The sequence below is a fragment of the Stegodyphus dumicola genome, chromosome 11 (genome assembly GCF_044657685.1).
Source record: "Stegodyphus dumicola isolate Sdum_Otavi_A_Nest chromosome 11, ASM4465768v1".
In the NCBI taxonomy this organism is placed as follows: domain Eukaryota; kingdom Metazoa; phylum Arthropoda; class Arachnida; order Araneae; family Eresidae; genus Stegodyphus; species Stegodyphus dumicola.
The window spans coordinates 159,955,596-159,966,072 of record NC_140778.1 but is presented as its reverse complement, the minus strand read 5'-3'; the positions used below and the strand labels follow the sequence as shown (position 1 = coordinate 159,966,072).

Genomic DNA, 10,477 nt, shown 5'->3' with positions numbered 1-10,477 from the left:
TTGCTGAAATTATTTTAAAATGAAAGAGCTTCATAGTGTCATAAAAATTCTTAAGCAAACAATAATAAGAAAAAACCAGAAGAACTGTTAAACCTCATAAATTTATACTGGAAATTAAATCAAATTTCACTGATTCTTATTTGCTTACATGTATCCAAATCTTTGATGTATTATTTTAACTAATATTGACTCAGATCGTCATTTTATTGTTTTCAAAATCTATAGATTTTCATTTGTGCATTGTTTTGTTGTATATTTAGAATATATGCATTTAATTTTTATTACTTATTTAAGTTGTTAATCTTTGTGGAAAAGAATAGCAAATATTATTTTAATGTTAAAAAAAAACATTAAAAACCTGCACTTTCGTGGGAAAAATAAAATGGACACTTATAATTTTTTCCTATTTTATTAAATTTTAGACTTGAGAAATTGAATCCTAATTACAAATAACGAATCAAGGGCAATTTTATAAACTTCTTTCTTATGCATATCTCCATGAATCAGATCACATATTTCCATCACTCTTTAAGTTGTAGGCGTTTTTCCAGAAATGATGGTAGTCCGAGGTGAATCGCATCTTTTTCTTTATTTCTGATCTTTTCTCTAATAGTTATTGTGCACAGGTTTTCTAGCGTAAGACACTGCTTCGATTCTGAGATGATATATGCTAACAGCTTTTCACTCTTCTCATTCAATTCTTGTGAATTTCTCCACCTTTCGACACTAGTTTCCCAATCGTAGGTCTGTAAACTGGCACCGTAAATTATCAGAAAATCGACCAGTCTCGGGGTTCCGTCTTTACAAGCATAGTGCAATGGGGTTAAGCCATTCGAGTCATGACTGTCAATGTGTTGCTTCCAGAAATGATGAGTTTTCTAACCAAGTCTTCTTGCTTGAACTGCAAAACGAAGAGCAGTTTCACCCAAGATATTAACAGCATTAACATTGCGGACACGATCTGTCAACAGTATAGAAAAATTTTGAAATGAATAGTTTTGACCTGCAGCTGAATTAGCCGTCCGTGGCTTTTCCGAAGCAGCTATCTTTACAGCTCTCATTGATGCTGTTCCCTCGTAACCGTAGGAATAGTTAATCTGTGAAAGAAAGACAAATTAAAATTTCATATAAATGAAACTATTTGAGTAGAAAGAGTTAGAAAAAGGAGCCAAAACAATTAATGAACCAAAAATTGACAAACACTCAAAAAAAGGGGGAGGAGGAAGAGAGAGTGAAAAAATTTTCTTTACTTCAATTAATGCTTAAATATCAAAAATTGAGAAACACAGTATAGAAGAAATGTTCTGGAATATGCCATCATCATTTAATAAATACAGAGGAAACACTTTCTGTACTGATCATTATGAACAAGATCTCTATAAAAATGATTTATATATATACATATATATGTGCAAGTTAGAAAATATATAAGTCAAAAATATAATTTAAACTAGCAATAGACACCTAATTCCCTCTCTGTGTTCTAAAAATTGTAATGCCTTTTCCCCAGATCGCATCATTTATAGATAAGACCATATCACATGACTAGTATAACGCTGATTGGGTAGCTAGTAATTCAGAACTTAAACTAAAATTTCTCTTAATAAGTTGCCATATTGGATAACTGTGCAATTATACTTCTACTTCTCTTCACTTAAGACGCTGATTCGCTGCTCTCTTCCAATCGCAACAATCTCAGAAATGTAAATGTTCTTGAACAGGTACGATTAGAGTGCCAAGCGAATTGTGGTCACAAATGTTAATTGAAATAAAGATGAATATTTAATCCCCCCCCCCACACTTCAAAGTTTTCTCTTCAATACGGATCAACATTCTAAGCCACCAATATTGTTAAGTCTTTTTCGTTACACACAGAGAGAAAGAAAGAGGTTCCCATATTAAGTGACAAATATTTTTCAAATGACAAAAAGTGCTGAAATTTCAAAAGCTGAGAAAATATGAAACACATGGCAGACAAAATTATTAGCTAAGTCACGCTTTGATGAGATAAATGTAATTAGAAGTGATGAGCACAATGAAAGCTAACCTCATTAAAGTTTAGAACTTAAGCGAAATTCTGTCGAAGCAGGAAACTGGTATTCTGTTTATATTATTTCATTTTTATTAACAGCCCTAAATTTTGAATACACGTAGCCCTTCACACGAGCATGTGCACCTCAAAACCTGACTCTTCATTTTTGTTACTTATTTATTTCATATTTTGCATAAATTAGATAATTACTCAGCGATTTGAAAGCGATCACTGGTAACACTGTTAGAAAGGAAGATTTTTACCATTCGGAAAAATGTAAGACATCTTTCGATTTTAATTAAGAAACTCGGGTATTGGAAAGCAATGTGTTGTCGCTGCTAGAAATGGAATACCCTTATCTCCCCGTGCCAGGTTGGTGCCATTCAGTAAAGCCTTACGTATTTTCTAATGTATTCTGGAAGGTAGAAATATTTAAGTATTTTTATGAAATAGACTAGATAGATGGACATATCGAAATCATTTTACACAATTTTTTTTTTTTTTTTTAAATCTACTTTAGGCTCCTGGTCTTTGATTTTGCGAATTTACTGATTGCAGAATCTATAAAGTAAGAAATCTTTAATTCAACCTACGACCAGACTATAATCTTATAATATTATTATATTAACATTATACAGATCTTTATGGCACGTCAAATAAATTAAAGACAGAAATTTATAGGCATTACGATATTTTTACCTAAAATACACTTTTACTTATAAGGCTTACTTTGCAATAAAAGTACTTTTATTAAATGAAATATTCAAATTCAGATTATATTAAATAACTAATATCGAATCCCACGAAATGTCCTTCAAAGTTTTCAAATTTCTCTTCGTAGCATATTATTTTTAATAAAAATCTTATGTGTACACCACGACTTCCTTGTAATAAATATCAAATTATAAGCATTTTGCATTTAATTTTAACTTACTGCTTTGAATTAAATCTACTTCATCGATAGCGCATAAACCACAATAGAATAAATGCACTCTTTAAAATTCACTATATTTGTTTACCATAGCGACACTCTGGCGCTAGATTCACTTAATAGTGTTACAGATCATTCATTTTATAACTCCAAATGCACAAAAATTATATAACCTGAAGAATTAAGAAATCGCTACCACATGTTCCATTCAAATACTATAATAAATTTAATGATGTATAAAAGGAATTAAATAAAAAAAAAGGGAAACAGTTTCTCACAGACGATTCAGCATTTATCATTCAATTAATCCAGTTCTCACTTTGCAACAAGGCAAAAATACATAAAAACTCAAAATATCTATATTAAAAATTACGAACTTATTTCTTTGAATAAATTCCAGAATGGATTAAGTATGATTTAATTCGCAGTAATAAAAAAAGGTGTTATCTTTGTTGTTATGAGGCTTAGTTTCTCTACATTCGCAACAAATCCACTATTCTGCTAAGTTTCAAATGTAAACAAATATGGCTGCTATGTTAATTATGATTAGGCACGCTTAAACAACTTTTAAATTGTTTATAATTTTTGCATGCAGATTTACTAGAGGCATAAAAAGCTTAATGGAAGATAATAACAACATAATTCAATCATTTTTAAAACAAAAAATGTACAATTTACCAACATATAAGAATAAATAAAGTGAGCTCACTAAGCCGAGTAACAGAGTGAATATATATATATACTTATATGTTTGGTGTAGCGGATTGCAACCAAAACCTACATGTTATAGCACATCTACATATTATAGCATTCCTATACAGTCAAAAGTCGTTAATCCGGACTCGTCGGGACTTCGGCGATTCCGGATTATCGATTTTTCCGGATTATAGATCATCAATTTAAATCTGGTAAGATGGCATGCAGAAATAATAAAATTAAAAATATGAAACCGTAATTTAAGAAATAAAGAACAATTATGATCTAAAGGGTATCAAAATTTACATACAAAAAAAAAAAAAAACTTAATGTTTATTTGTTTACTTTATTAAACATTTCTTTCAATGTAAGTTGTTTAAGTTGCTTCGTTTTTTATGTGATAATACATTCTCTAATTCTACAAACAGACATAATTTCTTGTTCAGTTACAAAGTTCCACTGTTCAAGTCCTATAATTGATGTGTCGAGAATACCGACTAATTTGTCAATCGAAATTTTTTCGTTTTCAATAACCTCTGTCACTTTCTTCGCTATCGGAAGTGAATTGTAATGACGAGGAATTTGATTTAAATCATATCAAAGACGGAGTACATAGAGATGAAATACTACATTTAGTAAGGAATTATAAGCCAAATAAAATAAAACCATCTGCCCTGAAGATAAGGATAGTGCTGACAGATCAACTTCCAATTCATTGCGCGCCGTGGCGTTAAAGATAAACAAAGGATATGCCTTTATCCTTTTTTTGCAGCAATTCCACTTTTTCTTTAATGGATTTGGAAACATACTTTCGCTTTGTAGATCCTTTACATATTAGTAAATATATATCAGAAATTCTATTTGACATAATCGGAAGTTCAAGCTTACTTTTATAAAATTGCTCTAACAGTCTGCAAAAAATAATAAGCCGAATCCAATTCAAAGATTAAGGAACAACGCGATCTGCAACATTACCTGAATTAGATAATTTTAGCTTAGCTTATACTGTCCGTTATACATTAAACACACATTCCTAAACATATTTTGCACACGCATATTCGCAGCCGTAAAGGTATTACGTGCATGCGTCAACACGACACATGCGCAGAAAGTTTGTAGCTTTGAGGTCCGGATTATAGATCATTCCGGATTACGGGTGTCCGAATTAACGACTTTTGACTGTATATAAAATTTCAACTTCCTGAGGCTACTTGTTTTTCAGTTATGTGAGCTTTGAGGTCCGGATTATAGAACAATAAAGAACCTTTAAGGCAAAATTCAGGTACTCTCTCTACCATTTTCTTGAAAGTATTTCGGAAACTTTGAAGAAATCGGGCCAAAGTGGCTGGTAGATTCTCTAAAGCTAATTTATGAAAAAGAAATATTTGACGAAAAAGCAATTATCAGTTCTTACTAAAATCTTTACACAGTGCAGTGTTAATTAACTGTATTTTACAATTTTATTTGAGCTTGACAAAATTTTGCACAATTCACCTTAACCCTTTGCGCCGCACTATACGTTAACGACAGAATTTCAACAAAAAAACTCTATTTAGTCCTAAAGGAGTACACGGGTAAAATTTTGTAAAAATTGCATTTATCGTTTTTATTCTGTGGGTGTTCCATGAGGTGGAACACTGCGCCACCAGAGCTTTTAAAAGTGTGACTAAGCGAGCATTACGGTGAAGCACGAAAATGAGTAGAAGCGTTTGTATAAGAATGAAAAAACTTTGTATTATGGCTGTATACATGGTTTCCTGGATATACACAATGTTCTTGAATATATCCGGATAAATGAGATAAATATCTATATACACAAGTCTTATATACAAAAATATTTACAAATTTTTGGAAAAAGTTAGACCTCTCCGCGCCATTTATGGAAAATTAATAATAAAAAAATTAACTATGAATAATATCAACAATAAAGAAAAATACGCCTATAATATATACATACACGAAAAATATCTACACAATTATTGAAAATAAATGGGAATGAGACTAAAATGCGATAGCAAAAAATTCGCGCAGGTCTAAGTAAAGATGAGTCAAGCTACTAATAAAATTCCCGCCTAAAAACTACTCCCAAAAAATTCGAGATGCCAATATTAAAGCTTTCATAACACAAAACAACCCTCAGCCCTCAATACTGCTTTGTTTGAATTCATTCCCACCCCCAAACAACGGAAACAGAAAACGTAAACAACGGATGTTCTCTCACATGCACAGATGTTCTGATTCGTAACAGCACGAGATCGCTAAAGGCGCAGTGTTCCCGCTAATGGAACACCCAGTTTTATTCAATGATTCTGCGTATGGTTTTTGTATGAAAGATTAAAAAAAATATGGAACAAATAATTTGGAATACAGCCAGCAAAATTATACCTAATTTTTTTCCAAATAAAATTTTTTATATCATTAAAAAAATTACTTGGAAAAAAGTGGATTTTAATAACACATAATAAATGAAAATTCTGTATCTCCTTGTTATATGCTGCTATCTACTGTTTAAAAAGAAAAGTTCAAAGTATATTATAAAGGCATTTTTATCTATTTACGGTTGAATTTGAAGGTTTCAGAAGTGATTCAATTTGGGTGTTTCATGTAGTGGAACACTGAGCCACAAAGGGTTAAACCCAAACTAAACAAAAAAAAAAAAAAAAAAAAAAAAAAAAAAAAAAACCCTCACTGGCGTAACAGCCTTAGTGGGCAAAGGCCTGTAGTGCCCCTATATCTGCTTTCCTGACCATGGGCACTGGGGTCCATGAGCATATGCCATGGACAAGTGGTCAGTCTGTCGCAATCACCTTGAACCCAAACAAAGAAAAATCAGTCTACCTAAGATTTCCAAGTAACTATCTCCTTCCCCTAAACAACACCTCTTTAGTCTGTGCACAGCCATGACAACGTCAGGTACTTCAGTCAGCAAGGAAATAAAATAAATATTAAGAAATAAAATATAAATAACACTGCAGCGAAAGAGAATCATGACACCCAAAGCAGGGAGAAAAACTTCTAAATTGCTAAGTCATATGCGTATATTCTTTAAAAAATGTACGAATCACCCATTAATATTTTTTATCATTCCTAGGTTTAACTTAGGGTTAGGCTTAAATCGGCATTTTTAAATTGTTGATAATTCTACAACTGCTGCATACAGACTAACTAAAGGTATAAAAACATCAAATGGAACATATAAACAACAAAAATTCAGTCAGTTTTAGAGCAAACAATTCACAATTTCTTAAATGAATAAAAAAAAAAACTACAATTTCTTAAATGAATAAAAAAAAACTAAGTTCATCCAGCGGGGTAACAAAGTGAGACCATATATATATATATATACATATATAAGCTTGATGCTGTTGATTCCAACAAAAAAGGGAAATACACAGTAACATATTATGACAGTACCGTGCAAAAAATTGATGGCTACTCGCTTTTTAGTTATGCAAGTTAAATACATACATATGTACATATAGATATCAAGAAGACAGAAGGAAAAGAATCTCTTCTGAATGTATTTTAAATCAATTTCTCAAAGCGTTTGGGGAAAAACAGTCCTTTATTCTGTAAGCTCGTAACGATGTCACCCAAAATAATTTTTCAGATGGTTTCAAGAGGGATGGAAATGGATATTTTCGTTGAAATATGATAACCGAAATTTTTCGCAATTACAATACTTGCTTTATTTCACATAAGGAAGTAAAAAGATGAACTTTCTTGAAAATATGGCCCATTTCCCTATTCGATTGTTATATCAGGGAATAGTTTCAGCATATCTTTCCCTTTTTCATGTGCCCTATTTATGTCTTTTATCCGTATCTCTGAAAAATTTACGAAATCAGTCATAAGACGAAGTGAAAAAATGACTTTTAAGAAATGACATTTTGAGAGTTAGACTTTACACTAAAGCTGCTTAACACTTAAGTCCAAGGACAAAATTGAAGAAATTCATTTATTTATGCACTCTGATAACTCTGGCGTTTACTGATATCAGCTATTTTGAAGCTCGAATGAACAGTAAATCAAGCATACCAAACATTTTCGTATGGTCAGAATGGAAAAATTTTTTAGTCGGTCATTCCCGATTGAATTTCCAATCAGATCGTTCCGAAATTCATCTTTTGCCTGTTCTTATTCTTTACAAGGCATATTTGCTAGCCTCAGTAACAAGGTTCCGTCTGCGGTTTCCTTTTCACATTTCTTGGAGCCAGTCATAGTCAGTGACTGGTCTCATACGCAAATAATGAACTCAGTTTAACATTTTCATTTGTTCACAACACACAATGTAGATTATATACACTTTGTACAAATAGAAATACATCAGTTGATAGAATTGTATTAATTTATAAAATTACCACACTGAGTATTCAGCCTCTCCCACTGAAAGCCAACCTTTTTCCGGCCTAGAGGGCGCTACCTCTTCAGATTACGCTTGAAAAACAATCACGAATCCGTTTGTCGGGACTTCTTTTTTCGTCTTTCACATTCGAGCTTCGGAGTTACTTCGAGCAGGTGGCTTGGTGAAGAGTTCCTGATTGTTCGAGTGAGTAAGTATTCTTTGATTTTGATTTTGCATGTTTTCACGATGGACTTGCCTTTCCATCAGGGACAGTAGGTTTTTAAGGCTGTTACGATGAATCCAAATTTAGAGTATATTCAGACCTTAAATTTAATTAATGATAGGAATGTTATTGAAAACCTTATTGAAAGTGGCTCAGATGAGGAGTTAGATGCAATATCTAACTATTTCCAAATTCAAAAAAACTTAATTGACAGTGGTCAGAAAATAGTGGATCCAGAAGTTGAACAACTGTTCCAGTTAATGGTAGCTAAACTGTTTAATAAAAGGCAGTTAAAGAATATAAAATCTTCAAAGGAAATTCATGAGACTGTAGGAATAGGTCAGATTCTGACCCAACAAAACATGACTAGTGTCAATTTGCAAGACAAACTCCCCTAAGCAGGATGAAACTTGGATTAAACCCAAATAAACGCACAAGCGTACTTTAAGTGATAGAAGTAACTCATCTGTTATGCAATTAAAAATAGATATTTTACCCTTAGAACAGACGATGGCATGGAAGTCAATCAAACGCCCAATACAAACCCCCAGGAAATGGACCAATCAGAAGAAGGAGAATTCATAGCTCCTCGCAAAACTGCTAACCGAGTTCTGTCAATCATTATCTCGGACATTACGTCATGGAAGCCCCTCAGAGATGAAGTCAAAAAATTTACTACAGCTATGGAATGCATTCAAAAAGGTGGAGACATCCACATAAAAGTTTAGTCAGATGATGATTATCGGTCAGTCACTAAATTCTTGGATAATAAGGAAATACCATACCACACTTTTCCCCTCCCTAGGGACAAGCTCCTAAGAATAGTAATAAACTTTCTGTACATACTAAACCGGAATAAATATTAGATGAATTCCAGAAATGAAAATCCAGTTAAAACGGTTCGACAGATAACCAAAAAGATTGACAATGAAATTGTTAAATTGCCAACTTTCCTCGTAGAAGTCCCACGGACTGTAGAAGGAAAAACAATATTTCAAGTCACACACATCTTGGACATTGCGATCAAAATTACCTCTTTCAAACCTACCCCTGGGTACAAACAGTGCCACAACGGCAGTATGGACATAGTCGATCACACTGCAAACATAAACCAAGATGTCTAAAGTGCAGATTAAATCATATTACCACTAGCTGTACAAAGGATAGAAATCTTCCAGGAAAGTGTTGCTTTTGTGGAAGTCAGTTCATACAGGGGTTGTGAAATGCACTCTGACAATATTAAACGATATTCCAAATCAATAATGGAAAAGCTCCAAATTGGGTGGGAAGCCTTTGAACTTTTAGCAAATTTAAATTATGAATGTTAATTTATAAATAATAATGCAAGTATCCAACTCACTGCCTCCAGCAGTTTAAACTTCGCCTTCTTTAATGCCAACAGAGTTCGCAGCAAGAACACCGAGATCATAAACTTTCTTAATTATCATGACATCGATATTTTCTTAATCAACGAGACACATCTTAGCATCAGCGATAAATTTAACATCCAAGGGTACAGAACCTTTAGAAAAGACAGAGAAAACAACAGGGGCAGCACCACCCTGATTCTCATCAAAAGGCACTTGCAGGCTACCTACTTTAATCTACCAGGTACTAGTAATATTGAAACTACAGCCATCATTGCCCACTCTCGCACTAATGAACCAATTGTGATTATTTCTGCATACAACCCCCCGGGACATAGTATCAGCAGCAGTGATATGAGCATCCTTAGCGGCATTACGCTTCCCACAATTCTAGACGGAGACTTAAATGTGAAGCATCACTCCTGGAACTCCCGTCGTGCAAATGCAAATTTCCTACATAATTATGCTTTAACAAATGATTTAAGTATCTTTGGGCCAACGGATCCCACTAGATACAACCACACTGGCACTGCTAAAGTTCTTGATATTGTCATCACAAAAAATATTACACAAATACCCTTCTTACAAGTTTCTCACCAGCTAACTTCTGATCATCTGCCTGTCAGGTTTACTTACTACGGCTTTGAGAAAAATCTTCCTCTCTGAAAAATTACTAACTGGGATAAATTCAGTCAATCTCTGGAAAAACTACCTGCGCATCCGGCTTTAGCCGATATTACAGACATCGAGTATCAGATAACAAAAATTAATATTAAAATTGTTGTATTAAAATTGCCCTTGACAAGGCCACAAGATATGAAGAATTTAAAAAAGAAAACTCCCGGACTACATTATTGACAAAATTAAGGACAAGAATTGCACC

General features: G+C 33.0%; 1 long non-coding RNA gene across 1 annotated transcript in view; it reads right to left on the bottom strand.

Annotated features, from left to right (window-relative positions):
* Positions 1-390: 390 nt before the first annotated feature.
* LOC146994467 (uncharacterized) overlaps positions 391-10,477 on the bottom strand; it is a 35,034-nt gene continuing 24,947 nt past the window's right edge. The window contains exon 2 of the long non-coding RNA XR_015043772.1: positions 391-1,097. This is a non-coding gene — a long non-coding RNA (uncharacterized LOC146994467). The remainder of the gene's footprint in view (positions 1,098-10,477) is intronic.